Genomic DNA, 26164 nt, shown 5'->3' on the forward strand with positions numbered 1-26164 from the left:
TACACCCTTGTCTTACACCCTTCTCAATACGAGCACTTCGTTCTTGATCGTCCACTCTTCTTATTCCCTCTTGATTGTTGTACATATTGTATATGACCCGTCTCTCCCTATAGCTTACCCCTACTTTTTTTCAGAATCTCGAACAGCTTACACCATTTTATATTGTCGAACGCTTTTTCCAGTGCGACAAATCCTATGAACGTGTCTTGATTTTTCTTCAGCCTTGCTTCCATTATTAGCCGTAACGTCAGAATTGCCTCTCTCGTGCCTTTACTTTTCCTAAAGCCAAACTGATCGTCACCTAGCGCATTCTCAATTTTCTTTTCCATTCTTCTGTATACTATTCTTGTAAGCAGCTTCAATGCATGAGCTGTTAAGCTGATTGTGCGATAATTCTCGCACTTGTCAGCTCTTGCCATCTTCGGAATTGTGTGGATGATGCTTTTCCGAAAGTCAGATGGTATGTCGCCAGACTCATATATTCTACACACCAACGTGAATAGTCGCTTCCCCTAATGAGTTTAGAAATTCTGATGGAATGTTATCTATACCTTCTGCCTAATTTGACCGTAAGTCCTTGAAAGCTCTTTTAAATTCCGATTCTAATACTGGATCCCCTATTTCTTCTAAATCGACTCCTGTTTCTTCTTCTATCACATTAGACAAATCTTCACCCTCATAGAGGCTTTCAATGTATTCTTTCCACCTATCTGCTCTCCCCTTTGCATTTAACAGTGGAATTCCCGTTGCACTCTTAATGTTACCACCGTTGCTTTCAATGTCACCAAAGGTTGTTTTGACTTTCCTGTATGCTGAGTCTGTCCTTCCGACAATCATATCTTTTTCGATGTCTTCACATTTTTCCTGCAGCCATTTCGTCTTAGCTTCCCTGCACTTCCTATTTATTTCATTCCTCAGCGACTTGTATTTCTGTATTCCTGATTTTCCCGGAACATGATTGTACTTCCTCCTTTCATCAGTCAACTGAAGTATTTCTTCTGTTACCCATGGTTTCTTCGCAGCTACCTTCTTTGTACCTATGTTTTCTTTCCCAACTTCTGTGATGGCCCTTTTTAGAGATGCCCATTCTTCTTCAACTGTGCTATTCCTTATTGCTATATCTATAGCGTTAGAGAACTTGAAACGTATCTCCTCATTCCTTAGAACTTCCGTATCCCACTTCTTAGCGTATTGATTCTTCCTGACTAATGTCTTGAACTTCAGCCTACTCTTCATCACTACTACATTGTGATCTGAGTCTATATCTGCTCCTGGGTACGCCTTAGAATCCAGTATCTGATTTCGGAATCTCTGTCTGACCATGATGTAATCTAACTGAAACCTTCCCGTATCTCCCGGGCTTTTCCACGTATACCTCCTCCTCTTGTGGTTCTTGAACAGGGTATTCGCTATTACTAGCTGAAACTTGTTACAGAACTCAATTAGTCTTTCTCATCTTTCATTCCTTGTCCCAAGCCCATATTCTCCTGTAACCTTTTCTTCTACTCCTTCCCCTACAACTGCATTCCAGTCGCCCATGACTATTAGATTTTCGTCCCCCTTTACATACTGCATTACCCTTTCAATATACACATACACTTTCTGTATGTGTTCATCTTCAGCTTGCGACGTCGTCATGTATACCTGAACTATCGTTGTCGGTGTTGGTCTGCTGTCGATTCTGATTAGAACAACACGGTCACTGAACTGTTCACAGTAACACACCCTCTGCCCTACCGTCCTATTCATAACGAATCCTACACCTGTTATACGATTTTCTGCTACTGTTGATATTACCCGATACTCATCTGATCAGAAATCCTGGTCTTCCTTCCACTTCACTTCACTGATCCCTACTATATCTAGATTGAGCCATTGCATTTCCCTTTTCAGACTTTTTAGTTTTCCTACCACGTTCAAGCTTCTGACATTCCAAGCCCCGACTCGTAGAACATTATCCTTTCGTTGATTATTCAATCCTTTTCTCATGGTAACGTCCCCCTTGGCAGTCCCCTCCCGGAGATCCGAATGCGGGACTATTCCGGAATCTTTTGCCAATGGAGAGATCATCATGACCCTTCTTCAACTACACGCCACATGTCCTGCGGATACATGTTACGTGTTTTTAATGCAGTGGTTTCCATTGCCTTCTGCATCCTCATGTCGTTGATCATTGCTGATTCTTCCGCCCTTAGGGGCAATTTCCCACCCCTAGGACAAGAGAGTGCCCTGAACCTCTTTCCGCTCCTCGGCCCTCTTTGACAAGGCCGTTGGCAGAATGAGGCTGACTTCTTATGCCGGTAGTCTTCGGCCGCCAATGCTGACTGTTTATCAAAATTTAGGCAGTGGCGGGGATCGAACCCAGGACAGAAGACGTTTTGATTACCCCTAGACCACGGATACACACCTCACACATAAAATATTAATTTTAAGTGAGTTACCCACCCAGTTTCAACTATCTTTTCCCTCCTCCTCCCTTTACTACGTTACCGCAACCCTGCCTCCCACAATGAGTGTGTAATAGCAGCAAGAGATATTTTAATTTCACTTTTTTTGTTACATGACGACCTGTTATACTTTCTTTGAATTATTTAAGGTTACCTTTTTGATGTTCGAAGAGCATAACTGGTTTTTCTATATATGAGTACGACGATTTCTAGTGGATTTTTCCACATCTGGAGATCGCAGCTCCTAGTTGACACTGATCGTATCAATTTAGTTTTTACACACACACACAAATATCTCACGAAATAAGCGTCAAACGAAAACACTACAAAGAACGAAACTCGTCTAGCTTGAAGGGGAAAACCAGATGGCGCTATGGTTGGCCCGCTAGATGGCGCTGCCATAGGTCAAATGGAAATCAACTTCGCTTTTTTAAACAGGAACTCCCATTTTTTTACATATTCTTGTAGTACGTAAAGAAATATGAATGTTTTAGTTGGACCACTTTTTTCGTTTTGTGATATATGGAGTTGTAATAGTCACAAACATATGGCTCACAATTTTAGACGAACAGTTGGTAACAGGTAGGTGTTTTAAAAATAAAATACAGAACTTAGGTACGCTTGAACATTTTATTTCGGTTGTTCCAATCTGATACATGTACGTTTGTGAACTTCTCTTTTCTGAGAACGCATGCTGTTACAGCGTGATTACCTGTAAATACCACATTAATGCAACAAATGCTCAAAATGATGTCCGTCAACCTCAATGCATTTGGCAATGCATGTAACGACATTCCCCTCAACAGCGATTAGGTCGCCTTCCGTAATGTTCGCATATGTATTCACAATGCGCTGACGCATATCAGGCGATGTCGGCGGGTCACGATTGCAAATATACTTCAACGTTCCCCAAAGAAAGAAATCCGGGGACGTCAGATCCGGTGAACGGGCTTCGACGATCAATCCACCTGTCATGAAATATGCCGGACATCCATAATGTTGGAAGTACATCGCCTTTCTGTCATGCAGTGAAACAACTTGCTTTAACATCAGTAGAACATTACGTAGGAAATTAGCATATATTGCACCATTTAGATTGCCATCGATAAAATGGGGGATAATTATCCTTCCTTCCATAATGCCGCACCATACATTAACCCACCAAGGTCGCTGATGTTCCACTTGTCACAGCCATCTGGGAATTTTCGTTGCCCAATAGTGCATATTAAGCCGGTTTACGTCACGACTGTTGGTTAAAGGCGCTTCGTCGCTAAATAGTGCTGTGCTACTTTCCAGTCTTCTCGCCACAATTACTCCTTTACATCAGCAGGCGTGACTGTGATGCTGGAAGGATACTCTGTAATGCATCACGTTAAACAGTTCTCGTCGACGAGTACACGAGCAATTTCTTTGATTATTAATGAGTGGAACTGTAAAACAACTGATGTATTGGGTCACGCCGAATAAATTACTTTTAAATGCAGTCGCGTTACCGAATTGTTTTGAAATGGTTGTAGCATGGAAAAGGTGTTTCCTGACATGGATTCATATTCAAAATAATATGTACTCACCTACTGACTTAAGTTTTAAATCTCATTAAGGAAATTGATGTTACGTGTTGAGTTTTGTTAGTGTGATTTCCCTTGATGATAATCGTTTCCAATTACATTCTGTAGATCTCAGCCTAGTCGTTCACCAAGTGAACTAGGTTGTCTTTTTGTTTACGTTGCGATCAAGACCAATAAACTTGTAGTGAAGTACCACGGATCGCGTTTCTCTTTAGCTATCTCAGGTCTTACACATACAAAAACGTCTCTCCTTTGGTAACAAACTACGGCAACAATCAAACTCAAAACCACTAGCTGGCCGCTGTGACAGAACATTTCTAGGCTCTTCAGTCCGGAACCGCGCCGCTGTTACGACCACAGGTTCGACTCCTGCCTCGGACATGGATGCATGTGATGTCCTTAGGTTAGTTAGGTTTAAGTAATTCTACGTCTAGGGGACTGATGACCTCAGATGTTAAGTCCCATACTACTTAGAGCTATTTGAACCATTTCTTTTTTGAAAACCACTCAAAAGGTATAAAAGTGAGATCGTTGTCATAAATATTTCAGCTTTCCTAAACATTTATAGCTATGTCACGACTCTTTGGTATTAGATATGTAGGCCATTTCATTCAAGTGTTTGCTAAAGTTCAACTTTATGGCTGTGAGGATGAAGCACAAGTGTACCATCAATATTGCGGAATGATTCATTTACACACTAAATACATAACGACGCGGTAACTCAAGAATATTACCGCTTTCTCCGTGGCTTCGGGAGAAGTAAAAGTTCTCTCACATGTGGGCTGAAGCAAATTTTGGACTGCACTGTATCTCCAAACAGTAAACAGGCCACATTTCGTGAACGGCACCGGAGCGGAAACCTGGAATCGCGAAAACGTGGTACTTGGGCCTAATTATAGCGCAGAAAGCCAGATATACTTGTGCGCGCTTATAAATACCTCGGCAAAGTCATCAGAGTGGCGGCGTGTGTATACAGGCCGGTGGGGCAGTCCCGGACTTCCTGCGCTCTCACGCCTTCTCACGGCTGGGCGCACCCGCTCTCCACAGCACCACACAAAGGTGTCGCAGACTGCGATCTTCCAGTTACGGCTGCTAATAAATCAAATTCGGTAGTTGCCGTTAGAGGTAATTTATCTGGCCGAGACCTTCGATTTCGCAAGACCCAGATTTTAACGTGTTATCATATCTGAGAAACGAATCCACAATATTGACAGGCAGTCGGTGGAACAGATCTAAATACTGGAAGCTGCCATCCACAATATGGCTCCCAGGACATTACTAATGTTATTAGGTAAGTCGTCATGATTTCGTGGCCGTTGTCGCTAAAGTTAGAAACTTCTGAATCGATAGGCCACAGTTCTTCTGAAGGACAGGCGGTTTTTCTTAAAGATTTTGTGGGTATAGTGGACACCAAAATTTACTGAAGAAGATCCCAGCAGAGGGGCCGAAACGTCCATCACCATAGACGCGGCCTAACAATCCTGAAGATTTCAACTCCATTACTAATGTAACTTGCTGTGTATCTTGCTGATAAGTATAGGTATTGCTCTTTTCATTTTGTTTCTTAACTGACATGTTTCACCTAATTGTCTTAACCATCGTCAGTGTTCTTTTACATAAATGTTTTATTTATTTATTGCGTTACGTCTAATATAGTGCTCAAATCAGTTTAGTTTAGATTGTTAGTGCTGTATTTCGTTATTTACATTAGTAAATTATATGAATTGACCACTTTTATCTCTGCTATCCCCATAGTGGTGTCATTACCTTTTCTGTTGCATTACTGGATTTCAAACCGTGAAATTTATATTATAAGTTTGTTTATATACTCTCTCTCTCTCTCTCTCTCTTTCCTTCTCCTCTTCCCTAGCGTTTATACCATCATCTGGAATCCTTTGTTTTCATGTTTTGGCAAATTTATTTTATTTTCTCTTCATGGTTTAACTGCTCTTTCTCTCGTCACTGTAATTACGTTTACACTGCTCGGAATCTTGCTTCAAGACTCTCTAAGTCATCAAGGAAAGCAACGGCCTAAAAAAGATTACATTGGAATGGGTATGCTGCGGTGAGGGGAAGGGAAGCAAAGTGGAAGAATATTCAGTGGGAAATGGAACACCTACTGAAAATTCTTATTTCCATTGATACACACCATACTACAGTGGCCTAGGTACTCTTTCCTCATTATGTCCATTTGTATGGCTTTCCGCCTGAAACCTAGTTAACTAAGTGGTTCCGCACTTCTTAGTTCCCCTTGGTATTAACTTAGTTCAGATCCAGTTTTCCCCACACTTTTGTTTCATAAGACCTTATATAGGAGCTTATCAAGAACTTTTGGACGTGATGTTCTTCTGTAGTTCGTTTTTTGTATACGAATGTATTAACACGCATTTCTCCATACTTCAAATTTTTGTGCCTTCCAGATCTCCAAAATTATATTTTTAATCTTATTATTATTATTATTAGCTTATGTACCCGCTGGAGGACGATAAGCAGATGACTTTCAATCTTTCTTAAGCTTCTTATTTTCCCAATATTTCTTCATTTTCTCCCGGAAGGCCTTTCTTTTTTCAGTACACTTAGGACGGTATGGTTTGGGTTTCGCTTCTGGAGTAAACTCCCACTTGTTAATTTTGTTTCTGAATGTATCCCTGTCTGATGTGTTTCTTATGTCAATTTTTGTTTTTGACAAATTTTCAACTTTAGTTAGCCAGGGTACTGACGCTTGATTATGACCCATAGTACAATAGACGTTTAGCTAGTCTGTTTCCAGGTAATCTGTCTAGGTGTCCATAGAACTTCATTCGTCTCTTTCTTATGTCACTTTTGATGTTTGATACTCTTTCTGTCGCCTCGATAGCTTGCAGTCTGTATACATCTTATGTGTATCATGGTCCAAGAATTTTTCTAATTGTGGTCTCAACGTTCGATACCACACTTGTTAAGGTTATCAGATATGGACCGCGGTTCGTAATAGATATCGTTGGACCGGCGAGTCGGTACTGGCGCCGCTAGCGCCGCTCCGCGGCTTGTGAGAAGTATCTAGCGAGCTCTCGTCCACTCTTGTTCGTGACGTCGACTAGGGATGTAGCATAGCCTTCACCTGATAGGAAGCAACCTCTAACAAGGCGCTTAGTCAATTATCGCATAACTAATGCCCCTCTCTGTATACGTTTGTAATTATATGTATCCAGCAGATGAAGAAGCCTGTAACAGTAGTTACGTACAATATATATTATTTTTTTATCAACAACTACTGATTGTTTCAGTCGTTGCAGATACAGACTATGCAGCTAGCTCCTTTCCGACTTCATTGCTAAACCTGCAATATATGTTTCTATATACCATTGGCCACCTGTCATCATAACAACTGACGACAAGAATCATAACACTAATAATATTTCTGTCTACGTTCATACTTTCTTGTAAATCTATTGTAAATCTATTTTTCGATTCAACGAGAGTGTTTCAGTTGCATATGAGACTGTCGATTTGATTATTGTGTAGCAGTGTCTAATTTTAGTGCCTGTTAACAGGAATTTTTTGTTATATAAATTTTGAATAAGTCCGGACGCGTCCTTGATTTTCCTCAATCTGTACATTTTTTTTTTTAATTTTTCTAAAGTCCAGTTGGTTTAATAATTTCACCTAGATAGTTAAGGTTTTTTAGTCTGTTGATTTCACTATAATTTGTTCATAGTTTCGGAATATCTAATTTGGAACAGATGAATTCAGTCTCTTTTCAAAGGATATTTGCAGGCCAGCCATCTGTGCACATTCTTTGAAGGTCTAGACCTGTTTTACTGCTCTTTTTACACTTTCGTTCAGAATCGCTAAGTGATCTGCAAACGTTAAATGCGTAACGTTCAATTTTCCTGAACCTCATCCTAGTTCGATTGGCATCCAAAAGTTTTGTTTCTTTTTTTTGTCATTAGTCTTCTGACTGGTTTGATGCGGCCAGACACGAATTCCTCTCCTGTGCTAACCTCTTCATCTCAGAGTAGCACTTACAACCTAAGTCCTCGATTATTATCTGGATGTGTTCCAGTCTCTCTCTCTTCCTCTACAGGTATATCCCTCTACACCACCCTCTAGTACCATGGAAGTAATTCTCTCATGTCTTAACAGATGTCCTATCATCCTGTCCCTTCTCCTTGTCAGTATTTTCCACATGTTCGTTTCCTCTCCAATTCTGCGCAGAACCTCCTAATTCCTTACCTTATCAGTACATCTAATTTTCAACATTCTTCTGTAGCACCACATCTCAAATGCTTCGATTCTCTTCTGCTCCTTAGTTTCCGGGAGCATTTTTGTACTTCCTCCTTTCATCAATCAGTTAAAGTATTTCTTTTGTTACCCACGGTTTCTTCGCGTGTTATCGCATAGCAAGTAAAATTGTGGTCTGTGATTTGTACTGTCGCGGCTAATGTAAATACACTCCTGGAAATGGAAAAAAGAACACATTGACACCGGTGTGTCAGACCCACCATACTTGCTCCTGACACTGCGAGAGGGCTGTACAAGCAATGATCACACGCACGGCAAGGCGGACACACCAGGAACCGCGGTGTTGGCCGTCGAATGGCGCTAGCTGCGCAGCATTTGTGCACCGCCGCCGTCAGTGTCAGCCAGTTTGCCGTGGCATACGGAGCTCCATCGCAGTCTTTAACACTAGCAGCATGCCGCGACAGCGTGGACGTGAACCGTATGTGCAGTTGACGGACTTTGAGCGAGGGCGTATAGTGGGCATGCGGGAGGCCGGCTGGACGTACCGCCGAATTGCTCAACACGTGGGGCGTGAGGTCTCCACAGTACATCGATGTTGTCGCCAGTGGTCGGCGGAAAGTGCACGTGCCCGTCGACCTGGGACCGGACCGCAGCGACGCACGGATGCACGCCAAGACCGTAGGATCCTACGCAGTGCCGTAGGGGACTGCACCGCCACTTCCCAGCAAATTAGGGACACTGTTGCTCCTGGGGTATCGGCGAGGACCATTCGCAACCGTCTCCATAAAGCTGGGCTACGGTCCCGCACACCGTTAGGCCGTCTTTCGCTCACGCCCCAACATCGTGCAGCCCGCCTCCAGTGGTGTCGCGACAGGCGTGAATGGAGGGACGAATGGAGACGTGTCGTCTTCAGCGATGAGAGTCGCTTCTGCCTTGGTGCCAATGATGGTAGTATGCGTGTTTGGCGCCGTGCAGGTGAGCGCCACAATCAGGACTGCATACGACCGAGGCACACAGGGCCAACACCCGGCATCATGGTGTGGGGAGCGATCTCCTACACTGGCCGTACACCTCTGGTGATCGTCGAGGGGACACTGAACAGTGCACGGTACATCCAAACCGTCATCGAACCCATCGTTCTACCATTCCTAGACCGGCAAGGGAACTTGCTGTTCCAACAGGACAATGGACATCCGCATGTATCCCGTGCCACCCAACGTGCTCTAGAAGGTGTAAGTCAACTACCCTGGCCAGCAAGATCTCCGGATCTGTCCCCCATTGAGCATGTTTGGGACTGGATGAAGCGTCGTCTCACGCGGTCTGCACGTCCAGCACGAACGCTGGTCCAACTGAGACGCCAGGTGGAAATGGCATGGCAAGCCGTTCCACAGGACTACATCCAGCATCTCTACGGTCGTCTCCATAGGAGAATAGCAGCCTGCATTGCTGCGAAAGGTGGATATACACTGTACTAGTGTCGACATAGTGCATGCTCTGTTGCCTGTGTCTATGTGCCTGTGGTTCTGTCAGTGTGATCATGTGATGTATCTGATCCTAGGAATGTGTCAATAAAGTTTCCCCTTCCTGGGACAATGAATTCACGGTGTTCTTATTTCAATTTCCAGGAGTGTATTACCAAGTCCTGCGTTAAGGCTGAGATTTTGCTACAGACGTTTTTGAGGTGAGATTAGAAGTGTTGTATATCTATCTGATCTTTATTTTTAATTGCTTGAGCTATTGCGCCAAATGTTAAAAGATTTTGTCACCTTTCTGAACGTGATTTAGAAGTAGTCAGTTAACAGATGTTCAGGATGCGTGGAATGTACGACGTAAAGGGTGCTGCATCTTTGACAGACCAAATTACCTTCCAGCCAGCCTGTCGTTCTTTGTAAACTTGTTGTGGTTTTACGTAATAAATTTATGCTTCTTGTTTTAAAACTTATGTTAGCAGTCTACTATAATTACAGTTGAGAAAACTGTTTAATGATGTTGAGATAATGTGAGAATTTTTCTGAGTTTTGGGATGATACATTGTTAAAGATATTGGCCAGTATCTCGAATTTCTCTGTGACACTAATGTCAAAAAGTTCTTGGCCTGATATTTTGTGAGTAACGATTTCCTAATCTGAAGAAAATATAGATATGTGCTAATTTGTAGGTATATTCGTTTTGGGAATGATTAAACTGTTATATATGCACTGACGGAAGAATTACAAAAATTACAGCACGAAAAAATAACAAGTGTTGACTAATGAAGTTTCGGAATGCATATGTCTAGGTAAGATATATAAGTGATTAATATTGCAAAATTATAGGTAATGCAACATGCTCTCGCAAATGTGAAATGCTGGTACGGTAACAATCGCGTATGCATTGTGTTCTACAGACGATGGATTTAAGTTTGTAAGGTGGAGTGCCAAGCCTTTTGCACTTGGTCGGTCAATACAGGAACGGTTTAGGCTATTTGTGGATGATACTGGAGTTGTCGTTTGATGATGTGTCATATGTGCTCGGCTGGAGACGGATCTGGTGATCGAGCAGGACAAGGCAACATGTCGACACTCTGGCGAGCATGTTAGGTTACAACAGCTGTATGTAGAGGGGCGTTATCCTGTTAGAAAATACCCCCTGGAATGCTCTTGAGAGCACAACAGGTCGAATCACTAGCCTGACAAATAATTTTGTTGTGAAGGTGCGTCATACGAAATCGCATTCCAGACCACAACTACAGATGTAGGTCCAGTGTGTCTATCACACAGTCAGGTCGGTTTCAGGCCCTCAGGTGGGCTCCTTCTAACCAACACACCGAGCCAGAAACAGCTTACGTCAGAAAACACAACAGTCCTTCACTATGCCGTCCAGTGGCCTCTCGCTTGGCACCACTGAAGTCGCAAGAGGAGGTGGTTTAGTGTCAGTGGAACACACGCTACAATGCGTCTTGATCGGAGCTATCCTTGAAGTAACTGATTAGTAATAAGTCATTGTGTCTTTGTGGAGCCAACAGCTGCTTAAATTGCTGTTGCAGATGCACCACCACGCGCTAGAGCCAAACGCCTATAATGACGGTCTTCCCTCTTGGTAGTGCCATATGGCTGTCCGCAGCCAGGCCCTCTTGTGACCGTACATTCTCGTGACCACCGCTCCCAACAGTCATATACAGTGGCTACTTGCCTCCCAAGACTTTCTGCAATATCGCTGAAGGAACATCCGGCTTCTCGTTGCACTATTACACCAGCAAGTTCAAACTCAGTGAGGTGTCGATAAAGGCGTCTTTGTCGCCGCAAAGGCGTTCGTGACTAACACCAGCTCAAAATGTCCAATCTGAAAGGTAACTAACGCGGAGACCATTACGGCGCGTATTTAAAGTAAACCTGATTGCATCCTCATACTGGTGCTACTGGCGCCCTTCTTATGCGATTGATGCGAAATCTGAATAGCCATACTCCTTTAGATGTTGAAACACGCCTACGAACTTTTGTTTATGTCACACAATTCATTCGCAGTGTTGAGATTTTTTCCTTCAGTGTTGTTTTTGTTGTTGTGGTCTTCAGCCCAGAGACTGGTTTGATGCAGCTCTCCATGCTACGCTATCTTGTGCAAGCTTCTTCATCTCCCAGCATCTACTGCAACCTACATCCTTCTGAATCTGCTTAGTGTATTCATATCTTGGTCTCCCTCTACGAGTTTTATCCTCCAAGCTGCCCTCCAGTACTAAATTGGTGATCCCTTGATGCCTCAGAACATGTCCTACCAACTGATCCCTTCTTCTAGTCAAGGTGTGCCACAAATTTCTCTTCTTCTAATTCTATTCAATACCTCCTCATTAGTTATGTGATCTACCCATCTAATCGTCAGCAGTCTTCTGTAGAACCACATTTCGAAAGCTTCTATTCTCTTCTTGTCCAAACTTCAGTGTACGTTAAATAAAATGGATGCTGTGAGTGAACCTATATTTTCACTGCTCTCGAAACTCCCCTGTCAGCCACAGTAATTTGGATAGGGTGCTTCGATTCATTGCGGCACACAGAAAATAACGACGATGTGGTTTTTTAGGTGGAGTGTTTCCCACACAGGCAGGTCCAGACTTCTACTACAGAATCGTTTATGATTTAAAAAAGTGTGTCGCACTAAAGGGTGGTTATGCGGAGAAGGGCTTTTAACTCTTCGGTGCGCTACTGCTATAACTTCAAAGCTGGAGGCAGTTTGTATAATGAAATTATTTTTATTCCATCAAATATAGTATAAAGATGCAGAGGAGTGTTACCCCCTGAGAGGAATTTTGTTATGGTGACTGTGTTGTACCTAACGGAGGTGGCTTATCGGAAGTGAAAGTCAGAATTACGTAAATATTTAAAAAGTAACAAATAATATTTTTCCTATCTACACTGTTCAAAGAATAAAGAAACCGGTCGCCAGCCTACTTAGGAAAGAGAATGATTGACGTTCTTGTTCAAGAAAATAAGTATGAGTAACTTGAATGGACGAACACAACCTATAATTCGCCACACGCGAGTGCAATGAACTCTGGCATCTGCATACAGTATGTTCTCGTTAAGTTTGGAGCTACCAGATCAGAACAAACTATTTGCATAAATATAACAGATAAAAAACACACTATTACCTTGAGGACAGTAAAACTGAATGATCTCAATAACGTTACTCTTAATATTCACTGTAGAATCGTAAATTGGACATAGGTTTAGTATTACTTTTCAAACAAATTCCTATCTGACATGAAATATGATAATGGTTCACAGTAAATTTAGTTACTGTGCATAGGTTAAGTCTCTCACTACTAAACACCTTTCTACACAGAATGAAAATTAAATAGTGTTCACTAACAAATTACTTCTCACTGTCATTTGAATAAAGAGGATACTATTTTCGTACATAATGGTCTTTCTATTAATTTTTATTTATCATGAGCATAAAGGATAAACTGTGGACCCTATTACACTATTAATATACACTTTCAATAGACAAGAGAACCCAGTATTGTACAGAATTTGACTTGAATAACAAGAGTAATTAAAACTTTCTATAAGTAAGTAAGTTTGGCATTTGAACTACCTTCAATGGAGGGGGGCCCTTAATCTTGACCACTGTAGCAGAGCAAACTAAACACACTTTCAATGCACTAGAGAAACAAGTACTTAACAAGCATGACCATATAATTCTCAACAGTTGCAGTTCTGAACTTTTACTGCAGTGAAACAAGCAGAGCAAACTAAACACACTTTCAGTACACTAGAGAAACAAGTACTTAGCAAGCATGACCATATAACTCTCAATAATTGCAGTTCTGAACTTTTACAGCAGTGAAACACAAACTTAAAATATTTGTAATATTCTTTTAACAAACAATATTAAACGTAGCACACTCTAATGCCATATTAATTTTAATGTGCCTTGAATAAAGGACACTCGGTAAACACTTTAGCGTCGGAGGGAGACTAAGTGGATATGTGACTGAGGATAAATCATGGTGGGTGCAAGAATTCAGTCAAATTTTACCTTATATTTGGGTACACTATAACATCCTATGAGCTGATCCTTCACTGTACATTACTATACTGTCCCATTACAGTGAGTGCGCAATGTGGTGGCGATTGCATGTTGGTAGGTGGATTTGCAGGTAGAATTGCTGGACTCTGTCATTTCTTCGTGGCGATGATAGATACCAATTCCAGAATAGTTACAGCTCTTTGTCCATCCATCCGAGGTACTGGAAAGCGTCAGGAAAAGAGTCTCTCGGAACCAGCACAGTACACAAGTTTCACATGAGCAGTTGATAGTTTGGTAGCTCGTCCCCCACTGACTCTCGGTTCCACGTTTTCTACCTAGGCCAACAGGCCAACCACAATTTGCGGGCGCTACACAGTTCCGTCCCGAGGGGAACCACAACACCTTTTACATACAAAATAACTAAGAACCCTAAGTGAGGATCAGTAATTACATAACAACAACCAAACACGTTAAATAAAACAGAACATTTGCACATATTGGTAGTTCTACAGGAAATTATTGAAATAAAATTATTTAATTTTAAAGATAACCAAAGAGATTGTATGAGGAAGACAAAAGATCATTTGTCCGCAGCTGGTGGTCGTGCGGTAGCGTTCTCGCTTCCCGCGCCCGGGTTGCCGGGTTCGATTCCCGGCGGAATCAGGGATTTTCTCTGCCTCGTGATGATTGGGTGTTGTGTGATGTCCTTACGTTAGTTAGGTTTAAGTAGTTCTAAGTTCTATGGGACAGATGACCATAGATGTTAAGTCCCATAGTGCTCAGAGCCATTTGAACCGTTTGAACAAACGATCATTTGCTCATATTGTGCATATTACACAAATTACACTTCATTACAGTATCAATTTAATCGAACACTAATTACAGAAGTTCAACGACGGGATGTCGAGCAAAATAGAAACCTAAATGAATCGACAAAATGTACGTAGTGTCTAAGCTATGGTGTTACAGGCTAACGCCAGGTTTCGAGGCCACAGCTTGAATTTTTGTTTCCAGATGGTAATAAAAGCTTTATGACTACCCCTGGAGGTGGATAAGCCTGACTCAGCCTCAAGCTAATCACGCCTCCCTTATGCGAGCCGCGCCGGCCACTGGCAGTGGCGCCGCCCACGGCGGGCAACTGGATGCTGTGGCGCCGCCCACGGTGGGCCACGTAACGCCGCCCAGCTGCGCCGCCCCCGGTGCAGTGGGCGCCGCCACGCCGCCGCGACGCGTCACCGGCTGACATTTGTGGCCGCCGCTGCGAGCCAACAGGCGTTCCGATGTGGGTCACCGCTGCAGCTGCCGCGGGCCGCCGCCGTGCGAAAGCTGTCTGCAGCCTCAAGAAATAAATTGCAGTGAGCTACTGCAGGGCACGCGACCCAAAATTTAACATACCTCGCACTTGTACTACACATCGTCGACCTCCCACCGAGATACAATTACCGAGAGACTCCCGGTACATATATGTGATCATCTCGAGGAACACTACACAAATAGAACCATCTCCTTTTTAACACAATTGCGACATACAGTCGCGCTGGGGAACGGCGACCACGTTGAAAATGAACACCAGCACTGCGGAAAGGCTGGATTAATTGCTAAACATAAAATTTAGCTTCAGAAATTCACTGTGTATCTCGACGATATACGACGCCACATTTGCTGTTACCATGCCTCCTGATGGTAGACATGAGACTTTGTTATTTGGTGTTCTTCTTTTGAACTAAAAAAATTGAATATTTCTTCCTCTTATAATTTTACGATGTAGAGTTAAGGTTTTTAACATAGCTGTCAATCAGTAACTGTTGTATAGTACAAACTTCTGAAAAACACAGCCCTCAGTCGCGAACACAATGAATTTGTGACCTAGGTTTCGGTGTCACAAGGGACACCTTCTTCGAACAAAATTAAAACTAAATATTACAGCATAACGTATCAAATAATACGAAAGCTGCGGTCATACCTGACAGCGTCAGATAGTCAGAATTAAAATAAGAAACATATGTGCAAGCCACTAAGGGCTGCCATGTGTCCTCTGCTACAGTCAACACAAAACTCGGTGCCAAATTCGAATCCAAAGCCCTGTAGGAGCTCTCCGGTGTACGATTGGTCGTGTGTGGACACGCGTTGCCGTGAAAGAACAAGAACAAAACGTCTGCTCCCGGTTTCCCCGAAGCTTGTTTCATATAGCCGGCATTAACTTTCTCTGTTTGACAATTGCTCCGTAGTTATTTGCCAACAAAAATCTAATCGCAGACAGTCCCTCATAAGTACCTGGCTTTTCTACTGCAGCACGCAGGTTAACATGCCACAGAAAGCATAGTAACAGAGGCACAGACCACACGCTACCACTGTTGGGAGTGTGGGAACGCTACGGCACGAACACGGCGCCTGTGGCCCAGCCCACTGCCGCGACCTACCAAAACATATGTTACTTTCTGAACAGTCCTCGTATCTTATTGCTGCACTTCCTCCATTCCTATGTTTCCCAGTCCTGAGGCTGTATTTTGCTTTAGACTGCGTTGCTTTCACTACCTCCCTCGTTATTTGTATTTTGTTTTCGTCTTTGATTTGACTGCTTCTTCTCCTATTTAGTCCAACCTATTTTTCTACGGTAACGTTAGATGATGTCCTACCCATTCTTTAGCGTCGTTTTTTGTAATTTTCTTACACTAATTATTATTTCTCATTTCATTAACGTTCCAGACCTAACTAGACGAATTATATACTATTGTTCCATCTTTGTTCATGTACAGTCTGTACTTACGTTCATATATATCTCCACTGACATTCATTTTAAATTGTTACCTGATCTTGACGTGTAACTCACTTGATTCTGACGTCTTGTCATTTAACCACATCATTTCTGTTTTTTTTCCTCAACCATGTCATACAACTCTCTGGAAAACACGTCTAGATATTTCTTTGTCTTTTCATCGTGTTCAAGGGCTAATCTTGAGGCTTCCAAAACATTTTCTTTGGATTGTTCGTACATAAACTATGTGATCAGTAGCATCCGGCCACCCCGATAAATATACGTTTTTAATATTAGGTGCATTGTGCTGCCACCTACTGCCAGGTACTCCATACCAGCGACCTCAACAGTCTTTAGACATCGTGGGAGAGCAGAATGGTTCGCTCCGCGAAACTCACGGAATCGAACGTGGTCAGGTGAATGGGCGTTACTTGTGGCATATGTCTGTACGAGAGTTTTGAATGCTCCTAAACACCCCTAGGTCCACTGTTTCCGATGTGATAGTGAGGTAGAAACGTGAAGGGACACGTACACAGGCCAACGTCGACTGTTGACTGACAGAGACCGCCGACAGTTGAAGAGGGTCGTGATATGTAATAGGCAGGTATATATCCACACCATCACACAGGAATTCCAAACTGCGTCAGGACCCACTGCAAGTACTACAACAGTTAGGCGGGAGGTGAGACAACTTGGATTTCACTGTCGAGCGGCTGCTCATAAGCCACACATCACGGCGGTAAATGCCAAACGACGCCTCGAGAGTAAGCATTGGACGACTGAACAGTGGAAAAACTTTGTGTGGAGTGACGCATCACGGTACACAATGTAGCGATAGACGGCACGGTGTGGGTATGGCGAATGCCCGGTGAACGTCATCTGCCAGCGTGTGTAGTGCCAACAGTAAAATTCGGAGGCGTTGGCGTTACAGTGTGGTTGTGTTTTTCATAGAGGGGGCTTGCGTCCCTTGTTGTTTTGGGTGGCACTACCACAGCACATGCCTACATTGATATTTTAAGCACCAACTTGCTTTCCACTGTTGAAGAGCAATTCGCGGATGGCGATTGCATCCCTCAGCACGATCGAACACATGTTTATAATGCACGGACTGCGGCGGAGTGGTTAGACAATAACATCCCTGTAATGGACTGACCTGCAAAGAGTCCTGAGCTTAATCCAATGGAATACCTTTGGGATGTTTAGGAAAAATCCCACTTCGTGCCAAGCCTCACCGACCGACATCGTTACCTCTCCTAGTGCAGCATTTTGTGACTAATGGGCTCCTATGGAATACCTTTGGGATGTTTAGGAAAAATCCCACTTCGTGCCAAGCCTCACCGACCGACATCGTTACCTCTCCTAGTGCAGCATTCCGTGACTAATGGGCTGCAATTCCCCAAGAAACCTTCCAGCACCTAATAGAAAGTATGCCTGCTAGAGTGGAAGCTTTCATCAAGGCTAAGGGTAGAGAGCGGCACGAACTTGTAAGTCATTTTCAGCCAGATGTCCGTATACTTTTCATCACATAGTGCAGTTGTGGGATCATCTACCACTTTCTTGTTAACATTATTCTAGAGCCTATTTTGGGGTAGCATTTTGACGCTATATATTGTCTACGAAGATCTGTGTTAAACATCAATTCCTTACAGTCTCGCTACGCGAGGTAACCGCGCTGTTTGAGGCGCCTTGCCACGGTTGGCGCGGCTCTTCCTATCGGAGGTCAGAGTCCTCCATTGTGTATGGGTGTGTGTGTTGTCCTTAGCATAAGTTAGTTTAAGTTAGATTAAGTAGTGTGTGAGCCTAGGGACCGATGACCTCAGCAGTTTGGTCCCACAGGAATGTATCTCAAATTTACAATTTCCTTGCGTCCTCTAAGTTTACCCTCCATTCGCTTGATAGTTGATCTTACCTTTTGGTAACATATTTTTCCCACTGTCATAACATGATTGCTGGTTCACTCTAGTAATATGCATACCATCACGTCAGCCAGTGACGTCTTCCTTTCTTTTTTTTTCCCACTTGCGTCATATCCGTTTTCGTTTTACAGGTCCTCGTGATCTTTTCTTACTTGTATTTATGTATATCTTCATGTTGGAAAAATGTGTTCGTTACAACTGATTAATCTTCTTCATTTGCCGTTTTCTGTGTTTCCTCCGAATGAATCTACCACTAATTTTTCAGATTTTCATACCCTGCTGATTAAATCAACAAAAACTATCATTTCCTCTCAATAATTTACACTTTCCATTGTATCTCTTAAATTATCAAAACAGTGTTTCTTCATTAAGTACAATTGAACAACGCATATTCCACAGAAAAGGAAGTATCATCGGGTGTACTCCGAGGAAGAGTAATTGGACTTCAAACGTTCCCCATATACATGAAAAACCTATCGGCTATGGTCAGCAGCACTGTACAGCTTATCGGTGTAGATTCTGTTGTGAACAGTTGACTAATCTTAACGTATTGCGGAATGACTTGGACAAAGTATTTACTTTCTGTAACGAGTGGCAGATCTCTTTACGAGTGCATCAATTTGAGATAAAGCCTACGACAAAGAAAAATAATCCCAACAGTATCGTGTTACAAAATTAGTGAAGAATAAGTTATGAATGTGAAGTCATATCAATATTTAGGGGCAATACAAGGAATTGGCACGAAATGGCACGATTACGAGTAATCAATGACAGGGAAGGTGACTACGATACTTTGATTTCTTGCAAAGGTTCTGAGGAAAATCCAAGGAATGCGCAAAGGAAACTACATACAAGACGCTAATGCGACCTGGTCTGGAGCACATTTCTAGTGTTCTTACCAAGTAGGCTTTACAACAGGCATCGAACCAATACAAAGACGAGCTGTCAGTATCGATACAAATCGATGTACACCATACGAAAGAATAGCAAAAAAAGCTCGGGGAACTTGAAAGAATAACACAGATCGCGCGATCACTTCTCAGCAATCATCATACATATTTCGTTGGGAATATCTGGGGTTAGAAAACTTACAAAGGCAAACAGTCGTCTTTCCCTTACACAACACACTATTGGAACAGGAAGTACCATCAATAATCCGCCATAGACTGTGCAGTGGCTTGCGGTGCGTATGTAGTTGTAGATCTGACAGTGCTTTGTATACACTGTTGGTATGAGAAACAGATTAGTGTCGCGTTACATTGGACTAGTTACGTGACACCACGTCAACAGCGCATCGCGAGAAGTGTACGGTTCAACTGGTAACCTAAAATGGGTCACTGTTATACGACTTTTTACAGTTTCACTGTCAAAAATGGAAGACATTGCTCAGGAATTATATTGTTACGCATCTAAAGCTAAAAAAAAAAAACTATAAGAAAACTCACTACAGCAACGAATTAAAGATAAGAAAGCAAAACAGATTGGACCAATTATATTTATAGGAATATTACCAAAGACATTGAAACTAGTGATCAACCCCGCCGTTTGCGTGAGTCTCGTGCAAAGATCTGCTCACACTCTCGTTTGTCTTTACAAATGTGTATGTAACTATTATACCTCCAAAACTAATTACTATCGATGCATTTTACCATAATATACTGGTTCCTAAATGATATAAAATACTAAATCTAAAATTAATAGCAGTAAGGCAATGTAGTCTTCAATACGGTATTTGGTTTTATTCTGTTCCCCACATTTGTCCATCCTGTACAAGCTTCTTCACCCCCGTACAACGACGGCAACCTACTTATTGAAGTCAAGCTTGTAACCGCGTACAATTTTTACCCCCTGCCCCCTCTACATGTTGTTCCATTACCCAAATGATGTTTCATTTATGCCTCAGGAAGTGCTTCTTCTATTCAAGATTTGTCTACAATTTCTTACCTCCTTATTATCTTTCTGCACACCCTAATCAATTATCCGCTCTACTCATTGAATTTTCTGCATTATCCTATAGCACTACATTAACAACCTTCTTTCTCTTTTTTGAACTGTTCATCTAGAGTTTCACTACCATACGAGTCTACATGTAGGACAAAGACTTTTACAAAAGACTTACACTCATTGAAATTTATATTTAGTGATAACAAATATCTGTTCTTCAGCGATAACTTTCTTGCTATTATCTATCTCCGTTTTATATTCTCTTTGCTTCGGCAATAGTTACTTGTTTTGCTGCCCAAATAACAAAAGCCATCTGCTACGTTATGTGTCTCATTCTCTAATCTATTACCCTGCTTAGATTTAGTTCTACGACATTTAATTCAGACATATAAATTCAAAGGTTTCCAAAGCCAGAGCTGGTATATTGGGTAGATCCTGAAGACGGCTACTGTAACCGTTACCGTTATGTAGGATTCTCCACTATAGTCTTTTTTTTAATACTTTGCCGTGGTACGATTCTCAGAGTTTTTGTCTTACTTTAATTGATGTTCGTGTTGCATATATACATTATCACTTCTATCAACTCGCCAGCCGTTCTCTTTTACTGCTCTTCCCTTTGCCGACTGTGGAAGAATCACATTTATCGGCAGACCTCAAAGTGTCAGATCCTTCTCATTGAACTGTAATTCCCTTTCCCAAACACTACTTGGTTTCCTTCACATCCTGCCCAAAATTACAGACTGAATAACATTGGGGTAGGCTACAACCCCGTCGCGCTCCCTTCTCAGCTGCTAAATCCCTTTCACGTCCTTCCACTCTTAAAATACTAACCATACCTTCAGATATATTTGTTGTTGTTGTTGTGGCCTTCAGTCCTGAGACTGGTTTGATGCAGCTCTCCATGCTACTCTATCCTGTGCAAGCTTCTTAATCTCCCAGAACCCACTGCAACACACATCCTTCTGAATCTGCATAGTGTAGTCATCTCTTGGTCTCCCTCTATGATACTTACCCTCTACGCTGCCCTCCAATACTAAATTGGTGATCCCTTGATGCCTCAGAACATGTCCTACCAACCGATCCCTTCTTCTGGCCAAGTTGTGCCACAAACTTCTCTTCTCCCCAATCCTATTCAATACTTCCTCATTAGTTATGTGATCTACCCATTAAATCTTCAGCATTCTTCTGTAGCACCACATTTCGAAACCTTCTATTCTCTTCTTGTCCAAACTATTTATCGTCCATGTTTCACTTCCATACATGGCTACACTCCATACAAATACTTTCAGAAATGACTTCCTGACACATAAATCTATACTCGATGTTAACAAATTTCTTTTCTTCAGAAACGATTTCCTTGCCATTGCCAGTCTACATTTTATATCATCTCTACTTCGACCATCATCAGTTATTTTGCTCCACAAATAGCAAAACTCCTTTACTACTTTAAGTGTCTCATTTCCTAATCTAATTCCCTCAGCGTCACCCGACTTAACTCGACAACATTCCATTATCCTCGTTTTGCTTTTGTTGATGTTCATCTTATATCCTCCTTTCAAGACACTATCCATTCCGTTCAACCGTTCTTCCAAGTCCTTTGCTGTCTCTAACAGAATTACGATGTCATCGGCGAACCTCAAAGTTTGTCTTTCTTCTCCATGGATTTTAATAACTACTCCAAATTATTCATTTGTTTCCTTTACTGCTTGCTCAATATACAGATTGAATAACATTGGGGAGAGACTAAAATCCTGTCTCAATCCCTGCCCAACTACTGTTTCCCTATCATGTTCCTCGACTCTTATAACTGCCATCAGGTTTCTGGACAAACTGTAAATAGCCTTTCGCTCCCCATATTTTACCCCCGCCACCTTCAGAATTTGAAAGAGAATATTCCAGTCAACATTGTCAAAAGCTTTCTCTAAGTCTACAAATGCTAGAAACGTAAGTTTGCCCTTCCTTAATCTAGCTTCTAAGATAAGTCGTAGGGTCACTATTGCCTCACGTGTTCCAACATGTATACGGAATCCAAACTGATCTTCCCCAAGGTCGGCTTCTACTAGTTTTTCCATTCGTCTGTAAAAAATTCGCGTTAGTATTTTGCAGCTGTGACTTATTAAACTGATAGTTCGGTAATTTTCACATCTGTTAACACCTGCTTTCTTTGGGATTGGAATTATTATATTATTCTTGAAGTCTGAGGGAGTTTCGCCTGTCTCGTACATCATGCTCACCAGATGGTAGAGTTTTGTTAGGCCTGGCTCTCCCAAGGCTGTCAGTAGTTCTAATGGAATGTTGTCTACTCCCGGGGCATTGTTTCGACTTAGGCCTCTCAGTGCTCTGTAAAAATCTTCACGCAGTATCATATCTCCCATTTCATCTTCATCTACCTCCTCCTAAATTTCCATAAAATTTTCCTCATGAACATTGCCCTTGTATAGACCCTCTATATATTCCTTCCACCTTTCTGCTTTCCCTTCTTTGCTTAGAACTGTGTTTCCATCTGAGCCCTTCATGTTCATACAAGTGGTTCTCTTATCTCCAAAGGTCTCTTTAATTTTACTGTCGGCAGTATTTACCTTACCCCTAGTGAGACAAGCCTCTACATCCTTACATTTCTCCTCTAGCCATCCCTGATTAGCTATTTTTGCCCTTCCTGTCGATTTCATTTTTGAGACGTCTGTATTCCTTTTTGCCTGCTTCATTTACTGGATTTTTATATTTTCTCCTTTCATCAATTAAATTTACTATTTCTTCTGTTACCCAAGGATTTCTACTATCCCTCGTCTTTTTACCTACTTGATCCTCTGCTGCCTTCACTATTTCATCAATCAAAACTGCCCATTCTTCTTCTACTGTATTTATTTCCCCTATTCCTGTCAATTGCGCCCTTATGCTCTCCCTGAAACTCTGTACAACCTCTGGTTCTTTTAGTTTATGCATGTCCCATCTCCTTAAATTCTCACCTTTTTGCAGTTTCTTCACTTTTAATCTACAGGTCATAACCAACAGATTGTGGTCAGAGTCCACATCTGCCCCTGGAAATGTCTTACAATTTAAAATCTGGTTCCTAAATCTCTGTCTTACCATTATATGATCTATCTGATACCTTTTAGTATCTCCAGACGTCTTCCATGTATACAGGCTTCTTTTATGATTCTTAAACCAAGTATTAGCTTTGATTAAGGTATGCTCTGTGCAAAATTCTAACAGGCGGTTTTCTCTTTCATTTCATAGCCCCAATCCGTGTTCACTTACTATGTTTCCCTTCTATCCCTTTTCCTACTGATGAATTCCAGTCACCCATGACTATTAAATTTTCGTCTCCCTTCACTACCTCAATAATTTCTTTTATCTCGTCATACATTTCATCAATTTCTTCGTCATCTGCAGAGCTAGTTGGCATATAAACTTGTACTACTGTAGTAGGTGTGGGCTTCGTACCTATCTTGGCCACAATATTGCGTTCACTATGCTGTTTGAAGTAGCTTACCCGCACTCCTATTTTCCTATTCATTATTAAACCTACTCCTGCATTGCCCCTATTTGATTTTTTGTTTATACCCTGTAGTCACCTGACCAGAAGTCTTGTTCCTCCTGCCACCGAACTTCACTAATTCCCACTATATCTAACTTTAACCTATCCATTTCCCTTTTTAAATTTTCTAACCTACCTGCCCGATTAAGGGATCTGACATTCCACGCTCCGATCCGTAGAACGCCAGTTTTCTTTCTCCTGATAACGACATCCATCTGAGCAGTCCCCGCCCGGAGATCCGAATGGGGGACTATTTTACCTCCGGAATATTTTACCCAAGAGGACGCCATCATCATTTAATCATACAGTAAAGCTGCATCCCCTCGGGAAAAATTAGAGCTGTAGTTTCCCCTTGCTTTCAGCCGTTCGCAGTACCAGCACAGCAAGGCCGGTTTGGTTAGTGTTACAAGGCCAGATCAGTCAACCAACCAGACTGTTGCCCCTGCAACTACTGAAAAGGCTGCTGCCCCTCTTCAGGAACCACACGTTTGTCTGGCCTCTCAACAGATACCCCTCCGTTGTGGTTGCACCTACGGTACGGCTATCTGTATCGCTGAGGCACGCAAGCCTCCCCACCAACGGCAAGGTCCATGGTTCATGGGGGAAGGGCAGATATATTTATAGACTTAAAAATCTTATATCAAATCGACCTCGAAACTACATATTCACATACAAAAGCTACATATTCACCTACACCTTAGATTCGGCGAAATATGGTGGATGTTGTCAAAGCTACACCAATTAGCACTTCCCAACATTTTCTTCCCATTGCCGGCTGAGTTCTGTAGGAATGAGAATATCCCTGATGAAATACAAAGGTTTCTCATTCCGTACATTTTTTTTGTCTAGTTAACTTACAACACTTAAGGTATTCAGCAAGTTTTTGTTTTAACTTTCGTAAGATAATTAGTAACAATATTTTCTTCTCCACTGCAACGGATAACACATCCATAAAGAAGTTGGTATTTAGCACTTACACACAGAATTTGTCTGATTCACAATGTGTTTATTATTTCTTATGAAGCATTTCGGCCGTACCCATCTTCATATCGAAATAAAGCCTGGAGCACGATACACAACGTTCTGTCATTAATATACACATTGTACATATGTTCCCTATAGAATTTAAAGAATACTGGGATATTTATTTTCTCATTTGGGTATGGACAAATCTGCCCTCTATCCTGCTATGTCCTCCGTGTTAATCATTTTGCACACCTCCAATTACCCATCACTCTCATGCACTTCTCCCACGTCTTTATTTATTATTACTTATTACCAATTTAACCAGATGCTCATATCTTATGACAACTTTAAGTTTTAATTACAGAAAAACTTACATCATATTTGATGAATATCTATCTCAGGCACAGCAGCAAAGCAGTGTTTGAAATTTGTTGCGAATTAATTTCAGTTTGTTTGTTATCAAACAACTTTTGTTATGAATATGAAAGTGGCAGACAGTCACAAGTTCCACATTTCGTACAGCTCTGAGGGCTCTATCTGTTGGAAGGACCACATAGATAATATTGTCGGGAAGGCGAGCCAAAGGTTGCGTTTCATTGGCAGGACATTTAGAAGATGCAACAAGTCCACTAAAGAGACAGCTTACACTACACTCGTTCGTCCTCTGTTAGAATATTGCTGCGCGGTGTGGGATCCTTACCAGGTGGGATTGACGGAGGACATCGAAAGGGTGAAAAAAAGGGCAGCTCGTTTTGTATTATCACGTTATAGGGGAGAGAGTGTGGCAGATATGATACAAGAGTTGGGATGGAAGTCATTACAGCACAGACGTTTTTCGTCGCGGCGAGACCTTTTTACGATATTTCAGTCACCAACTTTCTCTTCCGAATGCGAAAATATTTTGTTGAGCCCAACCTACATAGGTAGGAATGATCATCAAAATAAAATAAGAGAAATCAGAGCTCGAACAGAAAGGTTTAAGTGTTCGTTTTTCCCGCTCGCTGTTCGGGAGTGGAATAGTAGAGAGATATTATGATTGTGGTTCGATGAACCCTCTGCCAAGCACTTAAATGTGAATTGCAGAGTAGTCATGTAGATGTAGATGTAGATCTGCCTGACACTGGCCAGTGAGTGGTCTACTCACTTCTATTCGGTAACAACTGCCTGGCGATCAGTATGAACCTCAGGGTCATATTCCTTAAACTGAAACGTTGTTTCAGTGGCAGTTCAACACTTCTTTCAAGAGAACCAGGTCCTGTGTCCCGAGATGTTACTAAACGTTTGGATGTAAATTGCTAGCG

Source organism: Schistocerca gregaria, chromosome 2 (assembly GCF_023897955.1).
Source record: "Schistocerca gregaria isolate iqSchGreg1 chromosome 2, iqSchGreg1.2, whole genome shotgun sequence".
NCBI lineage: Eukaryota > Metazoa > Arthropoda > Insecta > Orthoptera > Acrididae > Schistocerca > Schistocerca gregaria.